This window comes from Falco rusticolus, chromosome 7 (genome assembly GCF_015220075.1).
Source record: "Falco rusticolus isolate bFalRus1 chromosome 7, bFalRus1.pri, whole genome shotgun sequence".
In the NCBI taxonomy this organism is placed as follows: domain Eukaryota; kingdom Metazoa; phylum Chordata; class Aves; order Falconiformes; family Falconidae; genus Falco; species Falco rusticolus.
Genome location: NC_051193.1, coordinates 15,865,102 through 15,887,495, shown reverse-complemented (window position 1 = coordinate 15,887,495; position 22,394 = coordinate 15,865,102).

Here is a 22,394-nt window from a genome sequence, read left to right as displayed (position 1 = left end):
ACTTAACTTTGTGCCTTTGATCACTTGAGAAGTATCATTAGAGACAAAATGGCAGGCACTAGGGAACATTATGGCAATTATAATGTGATAGTTTAAAAAAAAAATAAAAAGAAGTTTGAACTTATTTGGGAGTTTTCTCTGATGAAGGACTATCACAGCTGAAGGATAAGATTCTCTAATAGATGAAATATGGAAGCTACAGTGGGACTACTCTTCAGATATTGACTCCCCAGTTCTGGTACAGAACAGTCTATGCAGAACAGACGATATTTACATGTTCAATAAATCTAATCTGTGTACACACTTTATTGTTACTTACTATTTGTACTGCAGTAGCACCTGCAAGCCCTTGTTACTCAACTAGATCCCACTGTGCTAAGAACTGTACAAACAGAACAAACAAAAAACCAGGCCATGGAACAAGAAAAGGTCCAGAAAGCCTTTAGACAATGAGGCTGAAACATAGTTGGTGGCACTCAGAAAATCAAAGTATTTGTCTAATACCTTGCAAATTGCTATGCAAACTTTGTTGTAACTTACCATTACAGCTGTTATGGAATGGGTTTTTATTTTTATTTCTTAGTTCTTAAAGACCAGAGGAATCTAAATAACAGTATTTTCTAAAGTTTTTTTAGAGGTGCCTCAGCAATACTGAGCCAGACTTTTTCTTCTGTGACCTCAAAGAAACCACCTTTTCAATTAGAGGAACTGCTGTTTGTTGTGGCAGCAGGCCAGATGAGTTAACATTTGTATGTTTCTGCTGTGTCCAAAGCCTTGAACGTAAAGCTGACAGCAATGACAATTTCCACTTTCTGCTTCTCTAGAGGGCAGATAACTCTGGTGAATCATGCCAATTCTAGCAGCTAGGGGTATGTGTGTTTGTAGGTGTGAATAGAACATGAGCTAGAGATTTTCACACAGCTTCAAGCAGTGTTCTGAAAACATATTGTATGCTGTTAAGTAAAAAGGCTAGGTCACTAATAGAGCAAAATGCAAGACTTTAATATAAAACAAGAAGACTGCAGACTTAGAGGTGTCTTGTACTTTAAATATAAACTGTCTAGATAAAACCAGCACGAGTACCTAACTAATGCAGCAGTCTCATGTCACCTGTATTGTCCTTGTCTGTAATGCACACAATCCAATAATAAGCACAGCTTTTAAAAATGCCTTTTGCTACCTTGTCACAAGCTGTATTGATTGTGCTCACATCCTTGACATAAGAAGAGAGAAAAAACCTAATTTGTGATGTGGGGAGAGTGGCTGGGGGGTGTTAAAGTTCCCACTGGACACATGTGGGACAAATCTTGTAACATAGCAAAAGAAAGTATTTCAACAAACCGTCTTATCATCATCAACCAAAACAGGCAGCCCATGCAGCTTTGGCATTTCAATTTTCTGCTCATTTTCTTTTGTTCATATCGGATGTGTTGCTTATTTTCCTTAGTTCATAGACATCTCACTGCAATAGGAGCTTGGAGAACAGCAAGCACAGCCCATTTCCAGAAATGGTGATTATAATGAAAAAGGAAAATGTAATACAATGACCCAGTTGCCCCAGATTCTGCAAATTATTCCATCAAACCTAAGTTAGAATTGTTTCTCCTTTTGCTGGTCCTCCACTCTGCCCCTTGCTTTTTGCAGTCACTTAACATGGGGTTGGTGGCATATATAGCTACATAACAGTTATCCTGGCTTACTTTACCTGACTGAGAAGACTTTCTGCTGTGGAAACAGCATTTCATAGGGAAGAGCTGGAATGTCTTTGCGTAGTGGTACTCCATTTGCCTGGGTGAAAGGCTGGAATGGTATGTAGTCCTTTTGTGCTGACACCAAGGACTATTTCCACTTTGTTGTTTGGGCTTTTGTTTGTTTTTTTTTTTTTAAATGAACTTTAAAAGAGCACGTTTTACTGAACAGAAGTAGAGAAGGTATCATTAGTTACAGAGGCATCGCACACATCTTAAAGCAGCTGATAAAGAAGCAGGAGACTATCGTGATTTTCAAAACACTGTTGTAACAGCAAGTCACTTGATTCTCTTGACTTTGCTCCTGCCTTCTGTGAATGGAATATGATTCCTTTCTTTGCTTTGGGAAGTGGGAACTTACGTGTGCCCTAGGTTGTGAGTGTCTCTTATTCATTTATTCAGATATTTGTTCCCATTACCCACAGCTCTTGGATTTTTGACTTTTACTCACGAACTGTCTGAGATCCACAGAGGTCTTCAAACACCGTGGTTCTATTTGGTGTCTAACACCATATGTTTCAATGTGGAATTAATTGCCATATTTTTATGGGCCTGGTACTAAATGACTTGCCCAAAGAGACATAGGAAAATAGAGTGAGCTATTTCTCCAAGCTATTATTATATCCTAACTGAAGGACTGGATCACACTTCACTCAAAGTATTATAATTACTCTTAATTCATTAATGTTCTTGAAAGGTCTTGTAAACCTCTTAGCAGAAGAGCTCTGTGAGTACAAAATGCTTTTTTATTCATGAACTTCTGAAACCTTCCATACTTTGAATTTTTTTTTAAAAAAAAAAAAAGTGAGAGAATGTAATAGCAGGCAAAGTTGGGCATTTACAGTCTCAGGATTTCAATGTAATTAGGGAAAGGAAAGAAATGTTAGTAAAATGTAACCTTTCATGTGACGGGAAAATGGTGAAACTAGACCAAGGAAAAAAGGTAAAGAAAAGCCATGCTGCCCATACGAAAAAACAGGTTATTTCACTCTGAAGTATTTTCATGTGAATTCACTTTCCCCTACCAGCTTTTTATGGCCATGATAAACAAGGGCAAAGCAGTCTGATAGTTCCCCTCAATCCAGAAAACATAACTATCATCATTTGCACCTTCTACAGTAGAATAATTGACAGAAAAAGGGATAGAAGCTTGGGACTTCTGTTTTTAGACCACCAGCAGAGGGCAAAATAAAGGAGACCATGGGAAAAGCCTGCAAAACCAGAGATTATAGGAAAACAGGAACCAGTAACAAACACTTCCACAATATTTGGAAGATGGAGAGGGCATAACCCTGAACCTTGGAAAAGATGTTTTTCCCCAGCATTTCCTACTCATATATAGTTTGCCATAACCTCTGCTTTGAAAACAGTTTCAGTCTTTCAAAAAGACTCCAGGATGCCTTCTGTAACACAGAAAGGTATTATAACAGTGGTATCAGCACAGAGTATAGTGAGCTGATGCCCGTCCTGCTCCATGTTAGGCTATAATATGAAGATTTCATAGGGAAAAAAAAATAATCTTAAGTGCAATTGATACTACCTTGATTTTTTTAAGATATTCTTTCTTTAAACCTAATGGGCCATTCTTCAGTATATGGAACTGTGTGATGCAGACTGCTGCAGATTCTCATTTGAAGTACATCAACACTGTCTGATTTCATGTGGGAATGCTCATTTGCAGTAATTGCAGATGGGGACTTCACTCTGCAGAAATGAAATTGTGGGATGAAATTCAACCCTGGAGTAGTATCTTTCAACACTTTACATTTTGGGAGCCATCAAAAGAGAGTGAAGAATCATAGAGAGAAAAACCAATTAGAAAAATGGGATTCAGGTAGGAATGCCCCCATCTCACACCCTAGCATTGCCTCATTCCTATCTATTACTCTAAGGAAAACTCAGTGACTTCAAGGTGAGTTCAGCACATGCGATATACAGACTCCAGATGAAATGCTGGATGGCAGTTTCAGACAGATTGGAAAATGTACCAATCTGCCAGTAGTGCCTTGTCCATTTCCAAGTTTGGTGTCATTGATAATGGTGTAGCTTCATTTATTAAAGACTTTGAAATAGATCACATTGCAGTTTGCTTCCAAAGTTCCAGCACCTGCCTGGAGTCAGCTTCGTGCCCATGTTTGCCTCTTGGATTTGCTTATGCCAGCAAAGTCAAAGTGGATGTTGTCAGCATCGTCACAAAATATATAGTGGTAACACTCCTTGGCTGTATTTTGTAATTTAAACTTGGGTGTCTATAACTCCTGCATCACTAATGGTAGTACAAAAATATGTTCTGGTATCGCATGTAGGTTATGGCTGCTTTGACTAATAGTTGTAACGGCAGAAAGAATTTTGACTTTGAAATGAGGTGCTTGTGGTGGGAGCTCTGCCAACATACCAAATCGAGTGGGAGGCCTGAGTGCAGTGTAAACTGGTATTCCATATGCTCGAGAGACTTTTGGAATCAGCCCAGCCTACACATGCTTCTGTTGGCAAGCTTTTGAATAGAAAGGAAGATATTGTCCTCACCCTACCTAACATACCTCCCACTCATTTGCAATGCTCATTTGCAAATGGAGAGCATGCAAATCTGAGAATGATAATGGCACAAACCCAGTCTTGCTACAGCTGGATAGGAGGAAAAAAAAAATATCATTGAGTAGATTTTAAACCAGAAAAAGTATTGATGTAAGACATTGGTAAAAAAGCATCTGGGGTGTTCTATCTGTGATCTGAGGAGTAGTAGAATAACTTTTGCTATTGTACTAAGGTGAACAGTGCCTGGAACTGTAGTTTGCTGTAAGATGCTCTGGTGAATACAACACTAAATATCATCTTCCTCTGCTTCTCTGTGGTTGCAGTGAAAAAGCTATAGTACAAAATGGTTCAAGTTAAGGTGAGAAATGATAAAAAAATACAGAGAGGATTTTAAGCATATGGCAGAGAGGAAATGGGAGAGAAAGAAGCCCTGGATAGAGAGGTTTGGAGAAGCTAAGAAGCAGAGTGATGGGTAGGGGAAGCAATGATGACAGAAGCTTATTAAGCATACAGGTTCTCCACTGGGCTGCCATAATTTGCCATCTATGTCATGAACCAGGTGTAACTGCTCTACCCTCCTTCCTTTTGAAATTAGTTCTCATGTCTCCCAACTTCATTCCTTCTTTTTTCTTTAGTATCACCATCCTCAGATTTTCAGTTACATGAATGTCAGGCATGCACAGAAGTGTGCTCTGGCCTAACTCTAAATTTGCCCACTTTCCTTTTCCAGAGATAAGAGTCTGCATGTAAAAAAGCTGTGTGAACAATGGTGGGTAAACCTTTAATGAAAAATGCTATCTTGACACAAGTGACACAGATCAGCCAAAGAAACATCCTTGATTAAACATTTTGCAAAGCAAGAACTGAGCTGGAATGGCATTTACTCCATACCGAATCCTAGACGGTCCCCACTGAATGCTTTTGCCCTTCTAAATATTTCTGAAATATTCAGTTGTGGCAAGTGATAGTTCTTCTATGGGCCTGGTCCATCGCATGCCTCTCTGACGCTCATGGTGCAGTTGGCTGGGAAAGAAATAATGGCTAACAGCTCACTCCACAGATATTCTTATTGCTGATATATACCAAGAACTTGGTTGCTGCTTCTCCTCTGCTGCCCTACTGCCTTGCTGATTTACAGGGGGATAATAGGAAGCTTTTCTAGTGTATCTGATTTGCAATACAGATGTGCTTGCTCTTACAGATATGTTCTCTGAGGCTTTTCAATGCTGACCTCAAGACACTGAATGCAGTTGTATTTCCAGCTTTCAGCGATGGTGTTCCTACCACAGAAAACTTCCATTATATGCACTTGCTCCATTCTTATTCTTGTGTCTTGTACCCATCATGAAGCCCATTTCCCCTGCCTGCCTTATGTGACTGTAATTGCCGTTTACTAGGAGTTTGACAAGAGTGAAATTTGAATAGTTTTTCTCCAAGTTCTCCAAGTTCTCTTTCTCAAAACTTAAATTTACCCGTCTCTTCTTTCCTACCTGTCTTTGCAACTGATAGGTGGTTAAATAGCAAGTGGGAGAGTTTTACTGTATAGCCAATGCTTCAATTTCATTAGCTTCAGTTTTTGATGGTAATTTTGAGAGAATTTAGATGAATACCCTCTATTTCTGTTGGAAAAAACATTGACATATATAATTTACTGAAAAAAATATTTAAAAAATCTGTCTTAAAGACAATGGAAATTTTCAGAAAATTTTGTGGTACAAAATTTGATTAACATATGAATAACCCTCCAACAGAGGGCAATTCCAGTTATGAAAGTACTTAAACACTGTTGTTATTGCAGATCTAGTGAAACTTGAATGCTTGATATATCTTCAAGACTCATGTGACCCACTATATCAGTTTCTTGGGCATCACAGTAACTCAGTTATAAGTCATCACAGCTTTCCCATGAAATGCAGTTATCACCATAGCAGAAGGCACCAAAAGATCAAGGGAGAGGTCTGCAAATCTGATGAGTTCCCTTTAAATTTGGTTGGTGTGTGGAACAGAGTGATCCTGCAGTCACCCTGTAAACACTTACACTGTCTAGCCTTACTGATATGAATAGTTGTGCTGGAAGAGTGATTCAGAGTAATAACATTAAATGTGTATATATGTGTGTTTATGCCATTGGGCCCTCTGCCAGAAGTGCTCAGGGTGGGTGGTGCATTGTGCAAACCACCTTCAATGATGCTTACATTTTCTTTTAACAACTTGAATGAAATGACCAAAGCTGCATTTACTTGAAACCATTCAAAAACAGTTGTTTAACTGGTTTTGTGGGGAAAAAAAAAAAGGCTGTTCATTTTTCTGTGAAGAATCTTTTTTTCCCCTCCCTGTTTAGATCCCCTGCCATTGAATTGGAATAAAAAAACCCCAGTGTAATTAAAATGAGAAAGCAAAGAGCTACTTCTGTAAGTTTACTGCAATCTGCAGTGAATCTGGCTTTGAACCATCTCTACTGCAATTGCTGTCTCTTTTTTTAGATTTTTTTTTCTTTTATTCATACCTCTAACATTTAGGAGTTGGAGAAGTTCTTGAGACTAGCCTCTTATAAGATGGGTGTGTATGTATATGCATATGTATGCATACACACATGCACACACAGACATATATACGTAAAGTCCTCCTACTCACTACTGCCTCTTTCCTCTTTATACTTTGCCCTTGTTTATCCTTTTCTTCAGAAAAACAAAAATGAAACCATTTGGAGCTTCATAACTCTTCTTTTCCACTCAAAAGCAGAAGGCTTTGGCCTGCTGTTCCTCCTCCTACCCGCTGCCTGAGACTTCCCATTCTGGGAGTGAGACATGCAAACATATGTCACACAAAAGTGGCATAAATACCATATGCAAACAGATTCTTCTGTGTGGGTGACAAGTACAAAACCCAGCTTCTGGCACCAAAAAACACCACCCCAGTCCTCCTGAAAATTCTAAGGAAGAAAAAATTCACCAGGTGAGGGTAGCATCCAATAAAATGCATCTCTGTTGGTTGTGCATCCTGAGTAGGACTGTGGAGTTTGGGTGTTTTCAAACCTCCTTGAACCATTGCTAAATTTCACAGTGCCCGCAGAATCAGTTCAAATCCATGCTATATATTTCTTCCTCTTTCCCTGAACTTATAAACCCTTGTGGTTTCCAAGGACAATTCAACGTAACAGGGAAAAACACTAGCTAATGGGAGAGCTTCATTGAATTGGGATGGAAGGGCAAATAAAAAAAAAAAAAAAAGGCTGGCACAAGTTTATGGCCTATGTATACATGGGATTTATACTGACAAGCAGACTTATCCCTGCTGGCATGAATCCCAGAAACCACAGTGGCTGGCAAGTCTGCCCAGATTTGGATTGCACCAATAGTGTGAAATGCCTGTTCCCCCATCTCCTGGGGAGAGCTCAAAACATGATAACTGCTGAGTAACGGGATTTGGCTGAAGAAATTAAAAATGACGCCCTCCCAAGGGAGAGGGATGGAGGATATTTGCAGTAGCAGATTCAAGCTGCTGAATTCTTTTCTTAATTTGAAACTTTTCTTCAGTCTTTTTACACTATCAGAGTTTTCATCCTATCTGCTCATTGCTAATCTTTTTTTCACACTTTCCCACCCCAACCCCTCAGGTCTCTTCTGGCAGCCTAAGTCATAGCCTCTCCTAACCCTGACAGCAGCCCTGCAGGGTATTAGCTTTGTACCCCACAACATCAGCAGGTATAAAATGGCAACAACATTCCTTGTTGGGAATGGAAAACTTCATTATGAGAGATTTCAGGGTATTTTTATTCTCTTTTCTATGTCCAGATCTGGACCTGGAATTAGCAGTTCAAATTCCCTGTCGATTTCTTGGGGTGTAAAGTTTAAAAGAAAAAAAAAGAATTCCCCCAAACTCAAGCACAACAACAACACAAACCAAAGAAAAGAAAAAAAAACCACCAGAAAACCACCCCTGTACTAAATACTACAGTGGTTGCCAACTTTATTATCTTTATTTCAGCGAGATTGGGGAGGGAGGGGGGGATGGAATCACTTTAGCAGTATTAAAATCATCATTTTCATAAGAATATTGAAGTTAGATGTGAAATTGTGCCTTCAGTGAATACAGTGCCAGCACTCATACCAAAAGAAAGTATCAGGCAACTCCAATACACAGATACCACAGTTGAAATGTGCACCTTGCACTGCTCATCTGTAACTTTGGATTCACCAGCTATATGGGGTCAGGAGTAAGGTAAGTACTGTCTTACTACACTGTAGCAGAGGTTGTCCCTTCAAGTGGTCCCCTAAACTCAGCAAGACCTGTTTGAATGATGTGTTCTGCTGGCAAGAGGGCAGCACTGGCATCCTTCTCCTAGCACCCAGGTATGGTTTTTCCTCAATCTCTAATTTTGTCACTGTCTTTCTGTAGAAGTGCCGTAACTAGACTAGCTTCTTATCAGAGATGAATTTTACAGTGCCACTGACTCTTCTACATTTTCTGCATTTTACAGTGCTACTGAACTGAGGATTAAGCTGCTTAGGCATGCAGCTAGGGACTTCAGAGATTTTTGCAAAAGATAAAGTTCAGTTGCAGGCTCTTGCAACTAACGTTTTTCTTTCTCCTTCCCTCACACTTTTCCCACCACCACAGATAGAACATTTCATTTTTTTTTCATTAAATAGCATGTTGTTTTTTCTTCTATTTAGACTGATGAGAACTAGTGGGAGGTTTCTTGACTTTGCTAGATTTTCAATACTCACTGATATTTCCAAAGTTCAGCAGATAACAAGAAGGTACAATTAATTCTTCCAGAATCTGGACAGCTTGAAAATCTCCTGCTGCCCTCTGTCAAGCATGGCACTATGTGTTCTGTCTTTCTTGTTGCCCTCTGTTTCAGACCTATCACAGCTGCCTGTTTCTCTGCAACCATGTAAAGCTACTAAGTTAAATGCGGCACAGGTGACAGTCATCCTTATTTACAAGCTTCCAAGTCAGAACACAGATGATATTTATTTGTGGGATATTACAAAAAGATCTTGAAAGTGGGGTAGAACATGAAGAGTAGTTCAGTCTCATTTCAAATGCATAGAGACATTGCTAATTCAGGGGGTAATCCATAGAAATGAAAAATGCTACATGAAAAAAAAAAAAAAAACCAACCCACAAAAGCTATTAACATTATGTAGTCTTGTGCTCCAGATTATGTTCCTTTCACGTGGTGTATACTATACACACAGGCCTTTCAGCAACATTGTGACTGTAAATCATGAACCTGTGGTCCAGTGCTATGTACTTGAAAAACGCTGCGGTTCCGTTTATTCTCACCTGTCTGCTGTCTTGATACTCCTTGAACTTACCCATCAGTAAGAGAAAATAAATGATTTATTTGCAAGCTTTGCATCAGCTGAAGTGAAAGGAATCTACGTGCAGAAGGTGTCTGAGAGTAGATCTTTTCAGAATAGATAAAACAATTCTATCTGTGGGTTGGAGATATTCTTAATCCCATCTTGGATGATAAAGGAGACCTTAAACCATGATGAGAGATGCCTGCTTCCTAGAAATACTAATTTTGCTCACAAGTTTTTACAGTAAGGCTTAGGTAAAGGAATTACAAAGAGCTGTAGCATTACTCCATTATTTCTCCCTTGCTTTTTTTATACATGTATTATAATAAGTTTAGATTATTTTTTTTCCCAAATTGATCTGCATCTTGAATTTATTTTCTCCTTTTTGCATATTTGTTAAATGGTGTTCTGTATTTGATAACTGCTTTAGTCACCTATACATTCTTTTGTCTGAACTGGATGAATTTGGCTCTTCAAATTTCTAATGTGATTGCAAGTTCAATTTGCTTCCAAGGACCACTGTTCATAAAGTTAGTGATGCAGACAGGAGATACTTGGAAGAACACGGCATGCTAGCTGGATGTTCTAAACCTGCAGAGTTTCACTTTTGAGCTGTGAAAATAACAGAGGGAAGAGCTTCCTTCTTCCGTTAGATTTTCATTGTTTTCAGATGCTCTTATGACCTTTTTACTTGAGTTATGTCTTTCAAAAATCATATTTTATTTTTGGTTTTGTTCTCACTAGTTCCAGATTTGTTCCATTATAGTCCTTAATGGTTGGGATGAGGTACAAGCCAGGCTTGCTGATTTGGAAATTGTGAGACTTGAGAGGGAAAATTACTGTATAGAGTTGCAGTGAGCATTCCCAAATGGTAGGCTGCTGCTCTGTAACCAGTGTGCAGGTATCCAGAAATGCAAACTTACAAACTACCGAGAAACTAGGAGACTTGTTTTTGTTTGGGGAATTCTTTTCCTTCGTCCCTTCTTATGACTTTTTCGGATCCCCAGTTTGGTGGGAGCAGTAACATTTTCCTAGCAGGACTGTTTTGTTTTATGTTGCTACAGGTTATTGCATGTCCCAGTCCTTATTATGAAGCTGGTTCTATAAGATGATTATACAAGTTTAGCTATGTGTGCCCCTTTTCTTTTGACTTTAGTTTTGAGGCAGTTTGTACTATAAACACTTGCCCTTATGAATAACAGAACAAAGACCTTGCTGTGTCAGCTATTGAATCTTCAGTCTTCTGATTCTGGACCTTAACGATTTTGCTCCCTGGGTTAGAATCTAGACTGCTTAATGTTCAAGCAACTTCTCTTAATAGCAGCCTTCCTAGGAGGGATGTATTTATTTCTCTTTAAACGTATGGGTCAGTTTACCTTTGCCAGTAAGGGATTTTTCTACTTTCTCAAGAACGTAGTGCCAGATTTCTATCACGTTATTTGTTACAGTTACTATGGCTAAGAGTTGACAAGAATAAAATCATATTGTTAAGCACTATACAAACAGTGGTGGATGGTCCTTGCCCCAGTGACATTACTGTCTGTGTGTGCTATGTGGGTTATTCATTGCTCGGTATCAGCACTGAAAGTTATTCATGCCTCGGGATATCTTGGAAGGGGAAAGATTACCACTTCTATTGATGCTACTAAGCTATATTTTCTTAGGAAAATTTCTTCTTTTATCAGACTTGACTAGCTTAGCTGCCAATATTAATTAGCTTCCAGGGGTTTCTTCCTATATTCCACAGACTGTGGATGGGGTAAGATTAAGGAGTCTTTGTTTCTCTGTTGCTTCAAAGGATTCTGTATGTAAACTCAACATAATTCTTTTGTGGTAGGATTTCTGCATGTGACTGCCTCGTCAGCATCAGTTCTTTTAGTGCTCTGTGCATGGTTCAGCATATGTTAGGGAGCTGTGGGGTTTGTTTGTTTGTTTGTTTTTATCAATAGATACCCTGAATTCTCCCAGCAATTCTTTCAGTTTGATCAGTAAGGTTTTGCTACACAGGGTTACTAAAGAGAACTAGGCAGTGGAGGGGTGGAGGGTTGGTTGGGGCAGTCTATTTGTTACCTTTTCAGTGATGAGTCAGATACTCTTCCAAGAAATCTTATCTACATTCAAATTTCTTTGCTTTTGAATACTGTTTATTTTCATTTTTTCTTCCTTCTTGTTCTTAGGTACTTGTATCTCTACATCCATATTGTTTTAATCGGTGCTGTCACTTTTGCTTTTGCAAAAGTATATATGTATTTTTTCATCCTGGAATTATTATTTAGCACTCTGTGTCTGAAAGAAAATGTTGTGAATCTTTTCCTCTTCATGTAAATTGCATTTGGATCCCAATATGTACCATGTTTGAAAACTCGTGAAATTTCGGAACCAATATCTTCAGTTTGAATGCACTGCACACATAAAACAAAAGGCATATTTAATGCCTCCCCTTGCTTTCTTGAAGTCAGTGATAGATATACTATTTATCTCAAGAGGAGCAGGAGCACAAATTTACATGCAATAATTTTGGGTAGTAGTTTTTGATAGAATATAGCTCACATGACAAGACTGCCATGGAATCGTTGCTCAGCTTAATTTTCTAATGAGAAAATGCCTCAGAAAAGCTGTTGCGAGTCTGACATAATTGTGATTGTTGTTTGGTTTTGTTGTTGTTGCTTGGTTGGTTGGTTTTTTTTACAAAGATCCTTGTGATTAAACCTGGTCTGTCAGTGCATTATTGCATCTCCTGGCACCACTGAGCAAATAGGCTAACACAGCACAGCTCCCTGCTGACCTCCCAGCAACGGCTGATTGACTTTGTAAGGATTTTTCATTTCATAAACATTTGCAATTTCCTGAAATGACTCCAAAGAATCACATCATCCTATTTTGTATTCACATTTGCTTGCATCGGTGTTTTTTGGGGGTAGGAGAGGAGGTGATGAAATTGTTTCATATAAATAAGTTGGATGTATTTCATAACAGGCAGTGTTCTGACCCTAGCACTATTGTCTCTCTACCCACCTGTATTGAAATAAGATTTCGTTGTGCTAGGATATCACAGGTTATCCAGAATCACATCCATTTTATTTGCTATGAAGAAGTATTATTATAACTCACAGTATACCTATAATTAAGAATTAGCACAGATGAGAATCAAAAATGTGAGGTGAATATTTAGAAGACAAACAAATGCAGGTACTGCAATGAGTTGTGCACCTACAGGCTCAGCAGGTTTTGCAGCAATCAGCTTGGAAATGTAGTATTTCTGGTAAACAATCTGTAGATACATGGTTGCTTAGTTTCATTAGAAACTTATTCAGAAAAGCAATACAGTAAAAGGACTTTCCTGAGCCCCAGACTGTTATAATCTTTGAAAGACCTTAGAATTTCCCTAATCATTACTAATTTGATATATTTTCTTCCCCTTTTTCCAGGGAACAAATTGTACAAGACCATGAAAAACACTTTATAATCTGCAGTGGGCTTAGGCGCAGAAGCGTCCACTTCACGTCACAGCTGACTCTAGTGAGAGCTTCCAGAGGAAAGGGCAAACTGTTCATCTTCTGGTCTCTTCATTGCTTCAAATTATTTTTGAAGTTGTGGTTTTGTCCCATACCATGGCTGTCATGTCAAAGATTGGGCTGTTTGATTAAGGTACATTGAGAGAAAACCCAACATCCCTGTTTCAGGGGTGAGACTCAAATAGAAGTTGGTTGCTCCCTCTACCTCGGACAGCAATTTCTGTTCTCCCTTCCCTCAGTAGTGCCTTAAATATAATCCTGGGAGAATTTAGCTAGCTTGTATACATCAGATGGAAAATAACATGAGAGAACGTGATTGGGAAAGGACTTTTTTTCCTATTTTCTAATGACTTAAAATTGAGGCATCCCTGGGGATGTGTTCTCCTGTTCATCACTACAGGTAGTGAATCTTTTTCTGATCTACTTCTCTTTCTTCAGGAGACAAGTCACCTGTCGATTTGAAGGTGCATTTTTTAGCTAGATGGACCTGTCATCTGACTACAATTTCTTGTGTTAGATTTGGCCTTTCAACCTGAATTGCTGAGCTGAAATAATAGATATGTCATAGTTATGAACTATGGTTGGAACTCCTCAGTTTCTGTAGATGTGAGGCTGCTGGTAGCCTGAACTTAAATGCTTCTTTCTGCAGAAATTGTGGATGGCTGAGAAGCAGAACTCCCTCCTTCATTTGTGGAACTCACAATTTCTTGATACCATGTCCCATATAATTCCATACAAAGCACTTGCCATTTGCAAATCTGACAGAAAGTTGTCCCCACATGATTATGGCAGTATGGACATCACAATGTCTATGTAGATGGTTTTTGCACAGAGTTACAAAGGTGATACAGCAGACTAGAAGCAGAGATGAAAACCTAATGGCTTGCTTTAAGAATGGAATGAGAATTGCTGCTTAGAGAGGAGATGAATTACGACTTAAGCTAAAATGTCTGTGTAGAGAAACCTTACTGCTGATTAGTTTAGACCCTAGCACAGTAAAGTCTTGCTGTGTGCTATCCTTAGACCTGGGCTGTGACATATTACATTATAGGCACTATGAAAACAAAGGTAATGGTAGAACTTTGTCTTCCAGTATTCAAAACAAGTAAGTTATCTATGACTGTTATAATTGTTCTGTATATTATACATTTTGCCAGAAGTTATACAAGATATTTTAATAACCTAGAGTCAGCTAAAGCAGAAGAAAAAGGCACTTTTTATTTATGATATTTAGTTGTTATTTATTGAGAGTCTAATAAAATGCATGGAACGTGTGAAGAATCCTGGTGCTGGACACAAACCACAGCGAAGCTCACATCATTTGATAGCACCAGGATTTCAGAGGAGTTAGTGGACAGGATATGCTCCAAGCCTTCTGATGGTCACTAGCAATAGGGCTGAAGCTACTTTATCCAAGTCGGTAACCCATCCACAGCTACAGGTCTGTTCTTAATCTCCCTGTGCCCATGTGCCAGACTAGGCAGCTGAAAAGGTTCTCTCCAAAGTGAGCAGTTATGGGAGGAAATTCTCCACCCAGATGGTACCCAGATCTTCCTACCTCATTGTGAGGATGCAGAAGTGAGAATGGACCTCAGCCTTCCCGTTTACATCCAGGCAACATCCTTTCTGTCATGTTAGCGTAAGGGCTGCTTTGTTCAGAGGGACATGATTTGATTACATGGGACTTGGCAGCAGCACCAGCAGTAGTTCTTCACGACTCTACCAATGGTGCTCCATCCCCTCATCACACTTGGTACTATCTGCTGAACTGCACTGTTAACTGGAGGAGAGGACAAGGCTTTCATGGAGACCCAGGCGGTCAAACTAATGCTTTTGGTAGATGAATCAGAGTTAATATGTGATTATCATTGTATTAATTAAATCTCAGCTACTCCAGTTTAATGTCAGTTAAACTGGCCTTAATTTCATTGTGGTAATGAGTTAGGCAAAAACTGAATTGATGCTGTTTCACATCTGAATTAAAATCCATACCAAAGTTGCAAAAACCCCACAGTTGTTAAATGAGTTCTGTTGGTAAATTAGATTAACTCTCCTAAACATCCCCGTGTGGACAAAGTCAGTCACTGACATCATATCAGCTCATTAGCATACCATTCCTATGCTAATAAGTTATACCCAACCTTACATGCAACCATGATTGCCCTGTTGGGGACAATAGAGTGTTTCTCCCTTATTACCAGTATGCGTCATTAAGGCCAGAGAGGCAATGATGGCGCCATCACTATCAGCTTTGTTTGGGGGGACATGATGTGAATATCACCTGACACACCTCTCCAAATGGCTTTGTGCTTGACAGTGATTTCAGGTTCAAACTGAACTGCCTCTGCAACTGTTCTCAGAGATGCTATTGCACCCAGGCTGTGCTGGAGGGGTGTCCTTGTGCCATTCCTCCAGTACCTTAGTTTTGAAACCTGAGAGACTATTTCACAAATTTAAGCTGCTTCCTAGAAGTGACATGGATACTCTCTCAGTTCCATTGTCAAAAACTTCCCACTCAATCTGTTTTCCTTATTCTTCTTCTATTTTGTGGTTTTACTGATACTACAAGAACCCTATGAAGTAATACTAGAGATGTAGAGCTGTGGTCTGGCTAGCAGAATTGTAACCTTTCATTTGTAAAGCCCTCAGAGTACTGGAAGGAGATTTTCCTGGTCAGATCCTCACCTGTAGCTCTCTGGAAGGCAGTGGAACTATGCTGGTTTATACCAGGTGTAGATCCAGCCTTCTCTATGAGCCTTTCTTGAGAAGAGAGTTCACCTTAGTTGCCTGTTCACCATTTTGGTTTGGTTTTGTGTGTGTGGTTTGTTGTTTTTTGTTTGTGGGTTAGGTTTTTTGTTGTTGGTTTGGGTTTTTTTAACAAACAGCCTCTCCAGAAAAGATGCTTATCTTATCCTTGTTAATGCAAATGCAAAAAACATCGGTAAGCACAGCAAATAATTTATGCTAACAAGGGAGTGCTTATGTCTTCACTCTACGATCTTCAATGTCTTTTCCTATCTAAATGATTCTATGGTTCAGAAGAGCCTTGCTAGGTAACCTTACTTGAAAGCCAAAAGCTACACGTTATAGCACAACTAATCAATGCTGCATGTTTTATGGTATTTTTTTTATAATCTCATGTCCAAAATCAATATTTTGTCGTGCAAACAAGTGTGTTGTGTTGGTCTGGGTTTCTTTAATGTGCTATATTGCAGTTTGGTCAAAAAAAATGGAATAATCTAAAACCAGAGGATTGACTCTACTTTACTGAAATGCAGGAACTGGATAAAAACTTGAAAACTTAATAGCTTGGACATGAGAGCTTCCTGCCAGGATACATAGGAAATCTGGGGCCAGAGGATGAGTAAGAATCGAGTAAGGGAGAAAAATACTGAAATGTTAGCAATAAATAAGCTTTTATGAGCAGGAATAGAAATGTAGAGTGTATTGGAAGCACCTCAATCCTGTGCATTCCAGTCACTCAGGTTCCGAAAGTCTAGTAATTTTTGTGGCTAATTCTTACTACATTATCAACTCTGCATGCATATGCACAGTGAAGCTCCACCCAAGCAGAAGCACAGTTTCCACTGAACAACAAGCCAGAGAGGCTTGGCATCTTCGGAAGGTTTAGAAGGGGATTTGGTATGTCTTTCCGTACATGACTGCCAAAAGGGCTGGTGCACGGGGGGAGTAATTTTACACAAGGAGAATACAATCCACTGATCAGTCAGATTTTATGTCATCTGTCCAGGATGGAGCATGAAGAGCTGAGAAAGGTCCTGAGACAGTGGACCAGAGAGAAGCAAAGGCTAGAGCATGGCCTATCCACTTTGATGGACATGGTCTTCAGTCCCTTCAGGCTGAAACCAGGTCTCCTGTATCCTGGCAAGTAATCTAAGCACAGTGGATCTAAGGAACAGGACCATCTCCTTCCCCGGCTCCTACTCGATCTTTTTAAACAACCTCTTGCATGTGCTGGTGTGGCAGGAGGGTTCAGGGTTTAGAATGCCAGTTTGACACCAGTACCTCTCCAAGGCCGGCATCTCTCTGTGTAGAGAGGGCAAGATTTAAGACAAACTCCTCCCTTCAAAGCTTGTTGTCTTCTCTCAAGCTGTGCTCTGCAGTGGTCTGGGCCTTATGAATTCTGCTCTTGTGTAAGTACCCTCTGGATTCATTGCACAGAGAGGCTATGAACATCATCTTGCTCAGACCTTTGTGTTACACCAGGGTCGAAGCCCATAAAAGTATTGGGTATTGCCGTAGTGGAAGTCTAACCCAGCCTTGTAACACAAGTATTCCTGCACTTATGGTACAGTATCCCAGAACCACAAATAACGGCCACAGCAAAAGAGAGCCTGATCTGAAAGAAATAAATTGGCCAGTAATTATTTATAGAGAAAGGCCAGCTGAATATTAATTGGAATCAATGGCAATTACTGTGCTAGGAAGAAACAACTTAAGATTAAATCAATTAAAGGTAATGCCTTGAAGGAAGGACAATGATATTTAATTAAAATGTTTTAAAGGGTATTTCACACTCTTAAGTTGTTATTTCCATTAAGACGTTTTAAACGTTTTACATTAAAAATGGAATTAAATTTTCTCCTCAAAGGCAGAAAGTAAAAAGGAATATTGGCAGCTTTTTATTCTGCAAGATAGGTCAGGAATTAGTCAGAAACCACTTTATCATACAGTTCTTTGCAAGTTTAAAAAAAACTAAGTGATTTGGGCTTGGGGAGGTGTCTCTAAATGGTAAATAATGTACACTGTTTTTAAATGGATATACTTTATATACTGGGCACCCTTTTTTTTTTTTTCTTTCCTTAAACTGGCAGTCCAAGAAAACACATTTCATCAGAGACGTGTTTGTTTTTTGGGGTTGGGTTTTTTCAGTTTTGATTTTTTTTTTCTTACTATTGATCTCTTTAGATATAGTAAGTACCAAGGTCTATATAGTCCCTGTATTTTTAATTTGTCATGCTTATAGATGGAGTTTCAGAAATTACATAAATTTCTTTTGTTGTAGTTTAGCTTCTAAACATGGAAACCTGGAATACTAGCAAACAAAAATATTAAATATTTCTCTACCTTTTTTTTTTTTTTTTTTTTTTTTTTAAAGTTTTCTATGAGGTTTGTCATATGTCCTGAAGAGAACAATGTCCTATAATTGATCTCAGGTATAAGTAGCTCCAGTCTGGTTTTCAGCACATGAAAAAAAGGAAAAAAAAAAAAAGATATATTTTCAAAATATGTTAATTACTGCCATCTCACAGTCCCTTTGCAGAGATTTTAACACTACCTACATAAGCAATATAGCATACTCCATATAGTATGTCTACACCCATAATACAATCTCCTTTTCTGAGCTTTCTGCTTGTACAGATTGAAGGACTGGTCCTGTAGCAATAATTTCAAAGGAAATGTTTCCTGAATGGTATGGGGTACATATTGCTCAATATTTTGGGTGCTTTCTCTTTTAGTGAAAACCTTCTCCCTCGTTCCATAAGGGACTATAAAACCAACTTCCTATTCTCTTATACATGGTCTAGAACGTTTTTACACACCTGTGCATACAGCAGTACTTCCTCCTGCCCCTGTGCTGAGGATGAACACTTTGTTTGGAACAACGTGTAGCAGATGCCTTAGTGTAAACTGTACTAGTTGCAGTGGGTTGACTCCGCCTGAGATTCTGAGGCAGGAGGGAAGGGAGGAAACTCCCAGCAGAACTTGGTCTGGTTATTAGACCAGGATTTGCAACAGCTCAACCTTCACTGTAGATGAAGGTGAGTACGGCTGATTGGAGGGCATCTCATGCTATCCAGGGCTTTGCCAGATACAGCATTACATGGAGAATGTTGGGAACCATTGCCCTAAGGCATATCAAGTGCATCTTTATCAGACTTGTTCTGCACTGTGCATCAATCTTCAGTAAAGTAGTTGGAGCAATCATTTCACAGAAAAACAATAAGATACCCTTTTCTGAAGCTTTGCATACTCTCTGAAGGATGCACATTTTTAATGTGTCAGGCCATCTGCTTGGGGGATCCCAGCAGCTCAAGCTGCTCCTTGGCTTGCGTTACTTGAACTTGTTATTTATAATTTTATAACTGTCTTGATGTCAGTGCCACATTATAGAGGTTTAAAGTTGCCTTTGTAGCAAATGCTGTATTTCTGACATTTCCTTCCTTTTCTAGCACCTTCTCTAAAGAACCTCTCTTCTCTCTCCCTTCCACCCCCACACCACCCCCCTCCTTAAACCCAGAGAGCCTTCAGCCAAGTATCACTGCAGGGCCACAGGAACACTGTACAGCCTTAACTGACAGTCGCTTTGCTTAATGCAGACAAACTGGTGTTCGGGCCATTTGAACAGCTTCAAGACACAGACTGTTGAGATTAGTACTTTGTAATTAGTTGTTTACAGCAACACTATATTGCTTTTGGCTGCATTCAGAAAAATGGTTTTCTTTTTTATATAAGAAGGGGGAGAAAAAAGCTCATCAGATGTTTTTTACCTTCCTCCTTTTAGATGAGCTTTAAAAAGATTCTCCTTTTCATTTACTTGGCGTACAAAGTTTCCGTCTAGCTCTGTTAACATATGAATAAATTTGTTTTGAAAGTTTGAAGGCACTTCCCTTCTTAATTCCTGAAATAGAAATGTCGTGAATACAGTTGGGGAAGTGACTCCTAATTCTGTTGTGCTTTGGGGTGAAACCTGTAGAATATCCAAATAAACCATTTAGACTTAAAGAAAGAATGCAGGCTACTTCCGGAGCTTAGAGCAGATTTTGTTCTGGTGCAATCTGTAAGAACTTTGCTGAGTTCTTCTGTAATAATAAAAAAACCCTGGTAATTTTGTAACATCATATAGTTGGATGTTTTCCGTTTCCCTTAAGCTAGATTTTCAGGGATGTAGGTGCCTAAACTTCATTGTTATTGCTGATTTAAGCAATGCTTAACTGCAAGCATAGTGTGGTATGAAGTCTGCTTGAAAATTGTGGTGACCTTTCTTTTAATAGGTTCAGCAAGGTGTTTATCAAACTTTCTCAGTAAGCAGCAATTAGATAACAAACCATTTAACAGAATAATCTCTCGTAAAACTCTTATTGCTATAAGCATTGAAGTTTTCCCCACACCTTTGATACAACATTTGCAATAGATTTGAATGGCTTTTGCATTTGCTGCGTATAAGAAAAGTGATGTTTACTGCCTGCACAAGCCTCCGGAGGAACATTCTGTGTAGCTCTAATTCAAACTAGACCAGCTGGGCAGATAAATCATAATGTAAAAAATACATCATTTCTATTAGAATATTTTATAAAATAAACAAAACTTGGTATGCTTCCTTTCATGAATTTCCCCTAAAAATGCAGAATTTACTATAATTAGTTTTGTTCTCTACAGAAATTGTCATTTAGTGGTAACACTATTAAACAAGTGAAATACAAATTACAAGTGACATTTATATGATCATAATCACTCCTTCCTGGCTGCCAGGAATATTTTTTCAGAGAGGAACCTGCATTTTTGCAGATGGCATGAAAAAAAATGAAGCTTGCAGAACACACCATTATTCCTGTGAGGCTGTCAGTTCGTTAGTCAAAGCAGCCAAGTCTTGACGAGCTGCAACTGATCAGCAAATGGGAAATGAGCAGGAGTATAAATTCCCAGCAAACTGAATCATTAACATTTGCTGCCTGCATCCTGGAAACACAGTAAATCAAAAGTGTCATGATATATCAAGACAGAATATCATTACTAATTGGGATTAATTTGCTGCTGTGGGATTGCCGACCTTTGCTGAAAGAAAAAAAACCACCTGCTCATTAACTCTTGTTACTTAATTTCTTTTTTTCTTTGAGGTTGTAGTAAGATTTCAGGATACAGGCTCTTCTGAAAAGTACTATTCTTGTTGCATTTTTCTGTTTTGATGGATAAATATGGTATTTTCATCTAAGAAATAACCTTCTTGTGGATGTTTGTGTGCAGCGGGAGTACTAGATAACAAAGGCGGAATTTTGTATAACCTTAAGCAATGTTAGATTGACTTAATCTTTTTCAGTTGTGGAATGGAGGAAGATCCACTGCCAGCTTCATTGAGCACTTGTTAGCGTTTCCCAAAAATGCTCATTGATATTTCCAAAACTTTCTGAAGTGTTCTCCTCTCAAAGACTGCATCTCTCAAAGACTCTCAAAATGCTGCAACTGCAAGCCAGCCTCCTGCCTCTCTTCTGAGCAGATGGGGTAGGGAGTGCCACAGATGTGCCAGAGAGGCAGCTGAAGTCCACTAGAGTCTTCAGCTAACTGCCACAGAGAGACCTGGGGAAACATTTACTGGGACGCAGCCTTTAACCTGTGCATGCCTGGTGGCCAAGCATGAGTATAGAACAGGCTCAACAAAAGGCCAGTCTGCTACCTCATGGTTTACCAATACACTGGTGTGAGATATCACAATTTGGAGTTATTTTTAACTCCTTTGTGCTTACACAAGATGGAGGGCATCAGAGACAAGCTGGACCTTGAAGGAGAAAGATGGGGAAAGACCAGGCTGGTAGAAGTTATGCAAGCATGCTACCTTTCAGAAAAGATAACTCATGTGGCTGAGCAAAGTGAGGGATGATAGCCATGTGTGGACAAGGTGTTAGGCTGCCCAATATATGCTAACTGCATAGGATATAGTATGGGTCAAAACCTGGCCTAACCCAACTGACCTTCCTCCTTTTGCGTGCTCCATCCCTATTTATGGTAAGGAGCCAGGAGTAGGAGAGGAAGAAAAGTGTGGCAAGAAACAGAATAGCATGCCTGAGAATGGAGATTTCCTAACTCGTCTGCTACCACCGCTACATTTCAGATATGTTTTCCTACAGTTATCATCTCTGTCAGCCTACCTGCAGAACAGAATTAAAGGATTGCTGCAGGCTGGGCTGTTCAGATTTCCCACATCCCATTTTCCATCCTTTTGCTTGTCTATCCAGCTATAGTGCCATCCCTAAAAACATTCTTGTGCTGGTTCTTTCTCAGAAGATAATGCATAGTCAGTTAAACTGACAAAATAATCCCCTTGCTCTTAAAACCATTAGGCATTGTGGTGCCTGTTTCAATATGAAGTCACCATATGCTTGAATCCTTCCCTGCTGATGAGTTGCTCCCCAGATCTTCCTTAATATGTCCCCAAGCTCTCACCAAATTGTAGTTAAGCATCTATTTAGTCTGCCAGGTTTATGCATGTTCTTCATTAATTTCTGATGCTTGCCCCTTTGAAATGATTTCTTGATTCTCCTACA